The sequence below is a fragment of the Suricata suricatta genome, chromosome 1 (assembly GCF_006229205.1).
Source record: "Suricata suricatta isolate VVHF042 chromosome 1, meerkat_22Aug2017_6uvM2_HiC, whole genome shotgun sequence".
NCBI lineage: Eukaryota > Metazoa > Chordata > Mammalia > Carnivora > Herpestidae > Suricata > Suricata suricatta.
Window position 1 is genome coordinate 10,837,515 of NC_043700.1, and position 14,855 is coordinate 10,852,369.

The following is a 14,855-nucleotide window of genomic DNA, read 5'->3' on the forward strand; positions in this document are numbered from 1 at the left end:
AAAAGAAAAGGGAAAAACAACAAAATCCTCTTCAGGTGATTTTTAATACGCAGCTGTGGTTAGAAGCCACTGGTGGACAGAAACTTGTATACCCCTAGTAGCTTACAGTATCATGAAGCTGTTAATATAATGTACTTTTCCCCCCTCTATTAATGATCTTCTGCCAGCTATTCAGGAAAAAAGCGGTCTTTGCTTCAGTACATGTCATCTGTATAGACCAACCTCGAAAAACTATCTCTTAATTAGATTCTAACCTTCTGTCCTTCTCATTTCCTATGCAAAAGGCAATGAAGAAAGGGCAAGGCAGAAAGAAACATCACGTGGGTGGCTCAAGACTCAAGGGTTAAAACCACATAAGCTTTTACCTGTGGCTCAATATTTTGATAAGCGGTAAACAGCGTTAATGAAGGATTTTACAAATAAAGATTGTTTGAAGCGCTTGTGGAATCTTTCTCTTCTAGAACGTAGTGCAAGTGCATTTTAAGCCATTTGAAGCCCTCTGTGCAGTTAGGAATCCTTCAGATGTATGTTTCATGATTGGAGGGTGAAGTACATTTTAAATTCAAATACATACAGAATGGAAAACTCGTCTCTTATCATCAGTATGTTGTAAGCAATTTGGAAAATCCGATGGACAAAGCAGTCATAATAACAAACCTGCAAGGATTTCATGAAGGACCCGTGGTTTATATAACGTAAAAATGTGTGTGTGTGCGCGCGCACACGTGTGCACACTGTTGATTTATAAGCCCATCATTGTTTTTTTATTTATATTGCAAACATATTGGTTTATTCTTTATTAGCAAATTGCTTATTTTTACTACTCTAATGAGAATAATTATTTTTGGTCTAAAGAGAGTAATATGGATGCAGAGAGCTCAACTTTAAAAGTGTCAGTGGTGTTTGTATGACAGGTAATGAGGCAATTTGGCAGAACATCAGAAACTAATTGAGCTCAGCTCACATCAATGAGGCTTGCTCAGCTGAGGCTGAGCCTCCTAAAAAGAACAGTGGAATTAAATGAGACAATGTGACATGTACAATTTTAATTGGAAGCTCTAATTTAAAATATTTAAAGGCATGTTTAAAATAATTTGTGAATCCATACAGATGCTTCCTTCTCCAGCTAATTAAGGATATTCAGTGGGTCATATAATGTCTGGGTGTCAAAAATATGAATTATTGAAGTCCTGCACATATAAGAATGCTTGCACCTTTAGGCAAGATCAAATTTAGTTTCACAGAGGGAAATGGGAAAGAGACAATCGTCAAGACTGCAGAAGGGTAGGTGATTTTTAACTTGATATTTTTAAAGCCATTAAAAGAGCTATATTATTAAATCACAATACTCTTTGTGAAAAATTGAAACTATAATTAAGGATATGTCCAAAAGAAATGTCAGCCAGGTGAAACTTGAGATGTGATTTAGCGATGTTGTGGTACAAATGCCATTTTGATTTTTTTCAGGAATGTCTTTGGTTCTGGGCTACATAGTAAATAAGAATTCTAAAGACAGCATTTTAATGACTAACTCTGAAATTCTTAGTTCCTAGTATTGTTTAGGATTTATGACCTTTGATCGTTTAGAATTAATTTTGATAGCTAAAAAAAGAGAATTAAGGGGGGAAAGACAAGTGTTCGATTTTATTGCAAATATATTCATAATTCAGTAATAAATCACTTGCAGAAAAGAAACGTGTAAAATCAGATACCTGCCAACTCAAAGTGTAATCACAGTATACTAATGGCTTAGAATGACACAAAAAAACTTTGTGAAAACTGTAGCAGCATTTATGCAACCTATGTCAGTAGCCTTAATGTGATTTCTTAAGGAAAATATTCTAAACTGAAATGTGTACTCACATTTTCAGTACATTAGCACATGATACTGACCATGAGTCAATAGAGAATGCAGGTCTTTACCACGGTTTTCTTATTTACCTTGTCGTTACCATCATGGGTTTCTCACTATTATCCAATGTAATGGATCAGTCTCATGTAGCATTTAAAATTAGCAGAGTCCTTACAATAGAAGAAATATGTCATGTGATGAGTGGGAAATTCTTAGGAAAATAGGTAAGGAAAAATGTAATACAAGAAGGAAGGTAGGGATGGGAGAGAGAAGATTGATGTAAGAGAAGGCAAATCAGGTCAGTTTGTTTCCACTGGGGTCTGGCAGAACAAATCCAGAAGAGTGGAACATGCTGAGAGAAAAATAGAACTTCGTAACATGAAAACGGGCAACTTTAAGTAAAACATTTATCTCAAAGCTGGTATCTTTTTGTTGTAAGAACTGCAACAAGTTCTTAAGTAAGTTTTTATGTTACATATTATCCAGGGTCGTTAATTTTTCTTGCAGAATTGCAGGGAGAAGGCAGACCTGAGGAACTAGCTCTCCTCATGCAAGGAAAAAGCAGACTCACAGGTTAACTGCACACATACATGCAGCCTGCTCATTACATAACACCAGTACGCACATCACTCACGCTGGATTGCACATACACCGTGTACGCATACAGACATCAGACCCACATGCATACACATCAGGAATACTCGATGTCTGAATACACCAGACTTGGCCAGGGACCTTCGTTCTAACTTTTCTAACTCCCATTTGGGTTTGAAATAACATAAGAGATCTGATAAAATCCACTGATTTACCCTTGGATCTTGAGCTATTCTTAGGTATAGACTTTTTTATTCAATTTATGAACAGAATTGAAAAATGGGCCTATTTGATGTCTCCATGAAACACAGCCTAATCTTCTCCTATCCCTAAAACCAAATGATTGATCCTTACCTAGTTTTAGACCATTTTTCCAGGTAGGTTATACGACCACTCAGAACTTTGACCTGTGTGGTTTTTTTTATTAGCATTCTGTATTAGAATTCACCCAGAGCCACATAACTTTGGAAACAAATGAAGTGGAACTTAGAAAAAACTTCCCTAGATTAAGGTACTTAAAATTTTATGGCTCAGTTTTCATTAAAAAACAGAATTTCTTCAGGAAATGATCATACCGGCTCATCATCTACATTGTTGCCTATTGTAAAACATATTGAAAAGATAGCTCTTTTATTTTGTGGTTTTAGTAATACTGTGTTTGGTTAATAATTATAGCTGCATATACCTGGGCTCATTTAAAAATTAGCATGCACTACTCCAAATATTCAAATAATGTAAATAAATGCTGGATGTGAATCCTCTCAACATATGGACCATTGGCCTGTTGAGTTCTAGTTCCTTCTGAGAAATCTCATAGGGTCTCCCAAGACCAAGAAACCACATCACTATTCTGTTATTTATACACACGGGCTCTTAGAATCTGCACGACCATCAAACTGACAATATCTTTGTAAACATACATTGCATTGTTCTATTTGTGTAAATATGCAGTATTTAGTTTTGCAGATGTGATGCTCCAAAATACCAACCAACAGTTGGTTTGCCTTTGGTCACTCATTGTGACTAAAGAAAGAGTAATAAAATGTGGTGTAATGTGTTCTCAATAATCCTATCTCACTGCACATGTTCCAATATATTTCAATATGTTTTATCCGTAAAATGTGCTTTAAAGTCACATAAACATAATTCTATATTTCAAAGGGGTGTAAGTTCAAGTATAGAAGGGGGAAATGCTCTGGAATGTTCTCACACAACTTTTTTTTTTTATAGTTGCTGTACAGACTTAATCCTGTTCTTTTCAGAAAAATCAGGCCAACTGTATTAGTATTATTGGTTTCCTTTAGTTATAACTCTTTAATTTTGTTTTCTATTTACTGAGGGAAATAAGTGTTGTAAGTTTCATAAAGTAAAAATAGCTATAGGAGAATCTCTCATAGGATACGACACTTCTCAGAGCATAGTTTTCCTTCTTATTTCTTTCCGGACCCAACATTGCTAACCAGTGCCCACCCCCCCCCCCGCCCCACATTATACACACGACCCTTTAAATTGGATTTCCTAAAGATGTGTAAATAGGCAAGTGATGGTTCAGATCTGTTTGTTAAAATATTTGTGAATAGGCTCTTCCAAAAGCACATCAGTAGAAATCATTCACCCAATTTTTATGAGGACTACATTTTTTCTGCTGTTATAGACAATCCAATGTGAGTATATTTTGTGACAACTTACTATAACCCTGCCAGATATGCTAAATGTTTCTTTATTTTGCATTAAAACTACTGATTTGATTTTCTCCAAATTCAAAACAAATGTACTCTTTTTAAATGAACGTAACTTAGCCTGCAGCCCAAAATTCTCAGAAACCTGTAAGAAACAAGATTAGCTTTCAATCCTAAAGTATACTGGTTAAAAGCGATGTGATAGAGAAATATAATTAAGATATGTTAACTACATTGACCTTATTTTATCAAAAATTCTCCAAAATTTGTGTTATCTAGTTGAAGACTTATGACTGTATATAAACGTAACCCCAGCGTGGCAAACACTGACTTTTCTGGCAAAGTCATCTTGTGTTACAGACTATATAGTGTGTCCAGTGAAAGATGATTTGTGTCAGCTAAAACTCTAGCCTGCAGCTACACTTGGTGTGTTATGACTTTAATCTAGTTACTGCAGCCTTGAAGTGTGTTACCAAGACCAAGGAAGAAGTGTCAAAACACAGCCTGGCCTGAACATTAAGACTTTCCAGGAATAGCAAAAACCATTCCCATATATGCCTTGTTTGATAGTTCATTCTGGAGTGTGTTGACTTTTTATTTGAGACATAGTAATATCTAATGTAAGATAGAATTTAGAGTCGCCATAGTATAGCATTCCTTTCATAATTGAGTTTTTGAGAATTTACCCAGATATGCTAAGTAAAGTGATAATGACATAGGTGGAAATTTTTAAATCAAATAGAACTATTAATACTAAATAATGAGAAAAATATAGACAACTCTTATGGACTCTGTTTTGGGTTGCTAATTTCAAAACCACATAATTTATATAAATATAAACATATGTTTAATAGCTGATTCTAAGAAAATACTGTTATAAAACACATTAATAAAAATAGCATAGATGAGTAATTATCATATTTGGATAAACAAGTCAGTAATAAGTGTTATTTAAAGATCAGCATTATTTTGCCAATAAAGTGTGTTTGTCTTTTTTTTTTCCTGATAGGAGACAGATTCAGAATTTTCAGCTTTTTAGATCTTAATGTATAAATAAAGGTATTCACTGAAAATATAAAGGATAGAAAAATCTTGACATTGAATTGTAAATGGCAGAGTAAATTTTCTGTTTTTGTTTAAGATTATTAACTTATTAATAATGAAATGATAAGTATAATTTGCTTAAAGTAATCAAAGCCCATAGGCATGTGACACATTGTAGGCCACATTAAAATCAGAGTGCAAATTGCTTGAAAGTTATTTCTGAAATTGAAACTGCAAATTCTGTTACTTACGTCTTTACATACTGAAGCACAGAAATTATCTAGTATATGCAAATGATATGTAGCAAAATTTTCTTCTAAATGCTCCAGAAAATTAAATGATTTTAAAATAATTTTTTTTGGCTTCAGAATTTTGCATCAAAATACCACCTTATGTTTAAAGAGCAATAGCCTATGTTTGAAAGAATTTATAAATTTATTTTATCAAATTACTTGTAGTAAGTGCATATCCTTGAGAAAGAAAAATAACATGTTTATTTGAAAAATCCCACACAGTACTTTTAGCTTTATTGTTATATTTAGCATAGTGAATAACATTATTTAATTAAATTCAGAAAGAAAACTTTAAGGAACATGATTTTGAACAACAGAAAGAATTATCGTGCACATCACTGCCTACACGTTTTTAGTTACTCTCACTCCTTCTATTATAGTCATAATTTTTTAAAGCCTAGCTCTCAATGTTGCCAAGAAGTGTTTATTACATATCTGGCATTCTTTTGTTCCATATTTTAGTGGTGGTGAGGATCCTGTGAGATTCTAACCTGAGGGGAGATACCTGGTGGGTTTAATTAGATTGCATCTGGCAATAATTAGGAGGAATGGATAAAAGTTGAACAAGCTGCAGTTGTGTGGGTGACTTCAGTTTACTAACCATCTGAGAGGAAGGAATCCCAACCTTGGGAAGACCATGGAGACCCATGGAAGGGTTTTGGGCATAGAGAAGTCCAAAAAGTGAATTAAGAACCTTAGCCAATATTTTCCAGCCAAGAGGTTCTGCATTCTTTAAAGTCCATGGAAAGTCAGACGTATTCTATAATACATATTTAGAGAATACTTTGTGAGTTGCCTACTGACTGAGTGGATGGGGAGGTGGAATAGGATGATGGCCATTTCACAGACTAGTCTTTAAATTGTGTTTTCTTCCTGAGCCATCTGGGTGGCTCAGTTGGTTAAGTGTCCAATTCTGGATTTTGGCTGAGGTCTTGATCTTGCTATTTGTCTGTTTGATCCCTGCACTGACAGGTGGAGCCTGCTTGGGATTCTCTCTCTGCTCCTCTCCTGTGTGCACAAGCTCTCTTTCAATGATGATGATGATGATAATAATAATAATAATAATAATAATAATAATAATAATAAAACTACATTTTTTCCCTGAAGTTCTGGCAACTCAAATACCAGGTCCAACTCAGAATTTAAACAGGTTTTATTCACATGGTTGTCCCCTCACCTTATTCACATTTGGTGTGTTAAAATGGCACTTTGTAGTGGGGTATGTTGATCCAAGGGTGGCAATTTTGTCGTGTGCTTGCAACCATTTGGTATCAGAGGCTGCATCACACATATGTTCTGGGAAGATCCGCTGTGATTCACACCGTGGGACAGAAGTTCAGAAGAGGGGAGTCACAGCTTTTCATTTTGTTTTTAACTTTTGAAAATTAGATCATTATACTCCTGTGTCGAACAACTACAAAATTTCTCCATGATTCTTTGCTCCCTTCATTCTTCATTCTTGCCCTTTGATTTGTATTCAGACATGAGGTCTGTGTTCAGACAAATGAATCTTTTGAGATGGGTGTGGTTATTTAATTCCGTTGTTGCTTTTCTGTTTTTAAACAGACATGTGTTAGCTCCTTTTGGGTGAAAAAGGATGAAGTAAGCATTAGTGCACGCTCTCTAGCACTCTCTCTCACGCCCGCATAGACAAATGTGCACGCTGCAAGATGCCATGTATTATTTTGTGGACATGTGAATAATTTACAAAGCTGATAATTTTTCTATGAGGTGATTTTTTTCCTATAAATGCATTCTCTCCCATTCTGAAAATTCCTTTCGTGGGTGACTCAGAAATTACCAATCCAACTTTTACTGATGCATCCTATGAATTTATATTGGCATAGACCCATCATCTACAGCTCAGATTATCACTTGATTTGTTTGTGTTCTAGTTTATTTTAGGAAAAGTTTTTCAGCAAGAGTTTTGTTGAGGGAACATTAATAAAGCATCACATTTGACATAAAACACGACATGAGGCAAAGTTCTGTAGATCAACCCTGGGCTAAAAACTCTGTGTCCCCATGGTAAAAGTGTTCTTATGCACTCTGTCATTCATGGTAGCCACTTGCTGCTTGTGGCTGTTGAGAGCTTGGGAGATAGCTGGTGTGATGAGAAGGCTGAAGTTTTCATTTCATTTGATTTTTATTCATTTGAACCTAAGTGGCCAGATGTATTGGTGGCTACTAGAGTGGCAGGGGACCTCATCCTTCATCGGTAGGAATTTCCAAATTAGACTGTGGTACGGAAACCCCATCCAGCAGGATCAGAAAGGAAGTTAGAGTATCATTACTGGCTTCATGTCTCTGTATCTTGTTAATTTTAATCTTAAGCTTCTTGAAAATGGAGCAAGGCTTTATCATTTTGGGAGTATTCTTGATTGTATTTAAGAAGCTGTATTAAAAAACGAAGAAGAAAATGAGTTACTTGGGTAATTATAAGCCTGAGAGGAGAAAATGAGGAAAACGCAAAGTAATTCAGAACAGTAGGAGTTTGCAAAGCCAGCATTTTGCTTTGCTTTTTTTAGTTATTTCTTTATTACACGGTAAGAGAATTTACATCCTGCTCATCTGTGACAGAAGACAGCAGGGGGACTTGCACAGTGGAGAAGAGTGTTTGGGACCAATGTCACAACAACAACAAACTAGCATGTCTTGAGCACCTGATACCCGAGCATTTCTGTGCTTACTGTTTTCAAAGGAGTTCCTCCTGTTACTCACTGAAAAACCCAATCTATAGATACTCCTATTCCCTCATGTAATAAATGAGAACTTGGTGACTTGCGGGTTGTCAGTAATCTGCCCGCACATGGGAAGTGGGATAACAGTACCCAGAGCCCTGATCGTATTATGTGGACTCCTTTTCTTCCTCAAAAGAGGAGGGCTTGACTCACATTACCAAAACAGAGAGCAAAGTTGCGGTTTTCATTTAACTCTATATGGAGACAGAGAAATCATCTGAAATAAACCAAAAGGGAGATAAGCTAGATCAACCAGCAGCAAGTGTTTTCCTAACTATCAGTGCTTTATGAAATGTTTTGGATATGAAAAACCCTTGCCAGAGCATTTGGCTTGATCCTTGTCAGTCTTCTTTTTAAACAGCTTCATTTTAAATCACAGATTTGACATGTCCGTGGAATCAGATGGGCTGGTGCACACGTTCGAAAAGGCAAGTTTGTCATTAAGCTCTAACTGTCGTCATCTCTCAAAGTTTGTGTGGAAAATGTTTTGATTTTCTTCATTGCTAAATTTGGAATGCCAATTAAAATGAAGATTGACTTGTTTCAAGCGGGGTATTTTAAGTGAAAATTTTGAATTCATAAGTTAGGTACAGTCTGCTTCTGTTCGGTCACGTTACTGTCCAGGACGAATGTCCACCACCTCAGAAACTGACGCGTGCGGGCAACGTAAACAGTTACAACTCTGTCAGGCCACGTAGAGGGTCCGGGCACCAGCAAGTCTAGGCTCTGAAATTCCGCTGGCAGAGAGAAGCCCGCTATCCAATTAAACAGCCTCAAAAGATCGTTTTGTAATTTTTCTCCTCTACAGCAAGCCTCTTACTTAAATATTGTGAAACACTTTATCAAGCGGCATGATTATGCAGCTAAGAAATGGAATATTCTTTTGAGATCATTTCCTTTAGTTTTCTCATTTGCAGATGCTGAATTACAGATTCAAAGAGGTGAAGTGGGGGATGTTGCTAGCTCTGTTGATAGAATGTGCAAGTCTTGATCTTCTGGGAATGAATGTATATGTTTGCCCCCAATTTTAATTAACTAAATTATTCCTAAACCATTCATTATGAAAATACATCAAATCCTCATGTTTAAAATGAAACTGTGTTTTCCTTTTTAAAAACTGTTTCAAATATTTCATGAAAATGGTACTAACATTATGATGGCTTTCACAAAATTTCACTTGGAAATAAGGAAGGATGGATACTCTAATTTGAAAATTTTTAGAAGTTTAGCCAACTTGATTACTGAAAAAATATAATTTAAATATATAAACTATTTGCACTTTTGATCTGTTGATTTACAGGTAGTGTTACCTCTCATATCTTAACTACTGATTTTTTAGGTTCTCTTTTAAACATGAATATCCCTATAGAACTCCTTTTGCCTTCAAATTCCAGAAATTGCTTTGCGATCTACAGGAAAAGCAGGCTTTGGACTCTTAAGTGCATTTCAAAATCTGATGACATGTATTTGAAAAGCAATTCAAGAATACTTTGAATACCAGGGAATACCATGAACATGAACTATGGATCTGTAAGGAGATTATCATACACAATTTAAAGTCAAAGATTAATTTTTTAACATTATTTATGAAAGAGAGAGACAAAGTGCAGGCAGAGAGAGGGGGAGACACAGGATCCGAAGCAGGCTCCAGGCTCTGAGCTGTCAGCACAGAGTCCGTCGCGGGGCTCCAAGTTACAGACAGCGAGATCACAACCTGAGCCAAAATCAGACACTCAACCAACTGAGCCTCCCAGACACTCCTAAAATCAGAGATTAAAGAAAACCGAATAATATTTACACCCAAAGGATACTGAAGTAGACTGAAAGAGTAAACATCAGGGATTTTTTTTACTGATGGTGTGTTTAACTTTTACAACATGTAACAATACTTCTTTGACCATAGTGTGATGAATTCCTTCAGCAAATGTCAACAGATTGCCCCTAAGTAGAAGAATGTCATTGGAAAGCAGTGACAGCATGATGGTAGACTAGACTGAGACAAGTGTGGGATTCTGTGTGTCCATATTTAAGACACATATTCCATACATAACAAATACCCTTTAAGGAATCATTGGAGTTCCCATGGCAACCTTGCCATTTAGGTTTTCACTAAATATTTATTAATGTCCATATTTAGGTAGCATTAAGCTAATACTCAATATACAATACTTATAATGCTCAACTGTGCTGAAAGTATGAAACACTTTTATTAAAAGAAAATATCAGATAAAGTCATTGCATAAAATCACTTTCTAAGTATCATACTGCAGAATGGGTATACGAAGTTTCTATATTGAAGAAATTAATTGCTTCAGTCCAATATTATAGCAAAATTATAAAATACTACTCTTTGCCAGTGTGGAATGGAAAAGGGGTAGGCCAGGCAGGTTCAAGGTCACCAGCTGTAAATGTTCCCTATAACTAATGCCATGTGTACGAAACAGTAGCTCAGAGGATATGGGATTGTTTGTTCTCAAAGCATGGAGCTACCTTGTGGATGGAGTTTTCTGCACTCAGTCCTCTGCCCCAGTGGGTGAGTAGATGTGAGGCAAACTGATAACGTTAGGGTGTCCGATCATTTCTAAAAAGCCTGTAGGAACAGTTTCTCTTGGTGGCTGGGCTACTGTGAACTTTAAAAGCTGCAGGGTTTCAGTGAACTTTATCACCAGTCCTATAATTAGGACTCTGTGCCTCTCTAAATTGCCTGTAGCACAAAGTACTTGCACACAGCCTTCACCTGGTTGAAGTAGCCCATACAAAATAGAGAAACACTATGCTTCGTGAAGGCATTTATGTTTCTGAGGGTTTTTACCGCAGGGAAACATTAAGGTACAAAACCCTATCTCCAGTAAGTCACTTTTGTCAATGCACCCACAATGATGTGAATTTAGATTTTTTAAGACCCACTTGAATAAACAATTCCAAATTTGTACAAATATCCATCACTTCTCGGGGCACCTGGGTGGCTCAGTCCTTTAAGCCTCGGACTTCGGCTCGGGTCAGATCTCACGTTCGTGGGTTCGAGCCCCGCGTCAGGCTCTGTGCTGACAGCTAGCTCAGAGCCTGGAGCCTGCTTCCGGTTCTGTGTCTCCTTCTCTCTCTGCCCCTCCTCCTCTCATGTTCTGTCTCTTTCTGTATAAAAAATAAATAAAACATTTAAAAAAATTAAAAAATATATCCATCACTTCTCCAGTGCGGTTCAGGGAAATTTGGAAGGTTGTGAAGACACTGTGGAGGAATCTTTTTAGATCTCCCTACTAGATGGCTTGTCAAAATCGTGGATGTTGTTTAGCATATTGATGATGAAATCGACATGGGATTGCAACAGAACTATTTGCTTCCATAAGGGATGTTCTTGAGATCCCATTTTAATTCAGCTGTGCCCACGCAGGGGATGGGCAGGGCTTGTAAGAAGGTTGGCAGGCCAAAGGCTACTAACTGATTCTTCTGCTTACCATGGTTAAATTCTGCATTTGCACTGCCAACAGAACGCGGAGAGCATCTTCCTGGGGTCTAAGGAACAATGCTTTCGTGTCTCCAGGGGAACTGTACCTGTGATATCCAGTAACTGGCCAGGTTAGCTACAGCATTGACTCACGTGGAGTCTGTCTTAAACACACTGTAGTCAGTGGCTGCATAGAGATGGAGATTTTGTTGTGTTTTGTTAAGTCTTGTCTGATTAAACTTTCTGATGGCTACATAGGCATGACTTGTATTTGGAATGAAAATAATGTGAGGTGTAAGAGAGAACCTACCTAATTTTTAATGAAAGATACTGAGAATCATTGACTTGGAAATAAAAAAAAACACTTATGAAATAGTCATTAGAGGAATTTTAAATGGTCATTAACAATACTTGTTGAAAATTGTTTTATTATTTAAATATAAGATTTTTTATGAATTTACTTTGTTAATGTATTATAAGGTTTATCACAAAATCAAGAGAAGATACTGTTTTCCCATGTCCCCCTTGCCCCCGTATGCTTAGCCTCTCCCATTATCAGCCTCATTCACCAATACATTATTTATCAAGGCTGAACTTATGCATCACAGTCACGCAAGGCCCACGGATTACTTTAGGGCTCACTCTTGGTATTTTATATGTTCTGGTCTGGACAAATGTATAATGACCCATGCCCATTGTTAAAATATCCTGGGAGCACCTGGTTGGCTCAGCCATTTAAGCATCCAACTTCTGCTCAGGTTATGTTGTGATGGTTTGGGGCTTTGAGCCCTACTTCAGGGTCTGTGCTGACAGCTCAGAGCCTAGAGCCTACTTTGGATTATGTGTCTTCCTCTCTCTCTGCCCCTCTCCCAGTCACACTCCGAGTCTGTCTTTCAAAAATAAACATTAAAAAAATAGCTATTTCTTTGTTCTAGCACCTCAATGGCTCCCTTGGTTAGGCTATTAACCCTTACTTTCGGCCTAGGTCGTGATCTGACAGTTCCTGAGATGAAGCCCCAACTCAGGCTCAGTGCTTACGGCCACGGAACCTGCTTGAGATTCTCGGTCTCCTTCTCTCTGCCCCTCCTCCACTCATTCATTCATATTCTCTTTTTAAAAATAAGTTAAAAATTTAAGAAAAAGTTTTCTTGATTTATCTTTTTTTTTCCTTTGTACAATTGTTTTGTTAAACTCCACATATGAGTGAAATCAATTGGCATTTATCTTTCTCTGACTGGTTTATGTAACTTAGCATTATACACTCTAGTTCCATCTATACTGTTGCAAAATGGAACAATTTCATTCTTTTTTATAGCTCAACAATATACCATTGTGTATGTGTACATACGTGTGTGTGTATGTGTGTGTATGCGCACCGCATCTTCTTTATCCATTCTTCTACTGATGGACGCTTGGACTGCTTCTGTAATTTGATTCCTGTAAATAACGTTGTAGGAAGCCTAGAAGTGCATAATGTCTTCGAATCTTGTGTTCTTTGGGTAAATCCTCAGTAACGTGATTGCTGGATCATAGGGCCGTTCTGTTAAGGAACCTCCACTCTGGTTTCCCCGGTGCCTGCACCAGTTTACATTCTCACCAACAGCACATGAGGGTATCTTTTTCTCTGTTTCCTCTCCAACACTTGTTTCTTCTTTTTGCCACACTGTCTTGATTACTGTAGTTGGAAGTCTTGCTTCTTCAACTTTGTTCTCCTTTAAATATTGTGTTGCATATTGTAGGTCTTTTGATCTGCTGTAACTTTCAAAATCAGTTTGATCAATATTTACAATTTTCTGGGACTTGATTGGGATTGCATTTACTCTATAGATCACATTGGGACAAACTGACATCTTAACAGTACTGAGTTTTCCTATCCGTGAACGTAGGCTATCTTTCCATTTAACTACTCTTTTTATATCATTCATGAGTTATGTGGTTTTCTTCAGACAGAACTTATACACGGTTTGATTTATACCTGTTTTGTTTTAAAGCTGTTAATGTAAGTGATACTGAGTGTTTTAATTTTAAATTCCACTTGTTCAAGGTTGTATCCCTAAGGAAGTTTCAGATTTCTCACCGTTAAGTATGATGTTAGCTGTAGGTGTTTTGTAGATAGACTTTATCAATTTGAGAAAGTTCTCTATTTCTAGTTTGAGATTTTTCTTAGCATAAAGGGGTATTGCATTTTGTCAGTGCTTTCTCTATGTATTGATAAGATCATGTGATAGATGAATTTATGTTACTTAGTTTTCAGATGTTGAAACAGCTTGCATAATTGAGAAGAATCCCACTTGGTTGTGCTGCATTTTTTTGTACTTTTGGATCTGATTTGCTAATATTTTGTTGAGGATTTTTGCATCTATGTTCAAGAGAGATATTTGCTTGTGATTTTTTAATAATATCTTCATCTGATTTTATTATTAAGCTAGTATTCCTCCATAAAATGAGTTAGGAAGTATTCCCTTTGTTTCTGTCTTCTGAAAGTGGTTGTGGGGAATTGGTATGATTTTTCTTCTTAAATGTGAGTTTTCACTAGTAAACCCATCTGGGCCTGGTGTTTTCTATTTTCTAAGATTATTATTTCAGTTTCCTTAAAATAGGCCTAATAAGCCTGTCTGTTTTTTCTTGTATGAGTTTTGTCAGATCATATCTTTCAAGGAATTAATCCATATCATCTATTTAATCAAATTTTTGGGCATAGAGTTGTTCATGTTATTCCTATATAAATATTTTAATTTCCACGACCCCTGTAGTGATGCCTTGTCCTTTATTTTTGATATTAGCAATTTATGTTCTCTCCTGTGTATTCTTAATTAGCTTGGCTAGAGGTGTGTCAACTTCATTGTTCTTTGTAATAACCTGATTTGGGCTCAGTTGACTTATTTTATTCCTAGTTTTCTTTTTCATTGATTTTTCTCTGTTTGTTATTGTTGTTGTTTTCTTTTCTTTTACTTACTTTGATTTAATTTGCTCTTTTTTCCCCTTGTTTTCTACAGTGGAAATTTAGGTAACTCAGATATTTCTTATTTTCTAATAAATAGTGGTCTCATTTTCATTTTGGTCAAAACATATTAATTTCTTTTGATATGTCTTCTTTGACTTGTGCTATTTCAAAGTGGTTTGTTTAATATCCATTATTTTGGCATGTCCTAATTATCTTTCTGTCACTGATTTCTAGTTTAATCCCATAGTTGCCTGAAGGCAGAT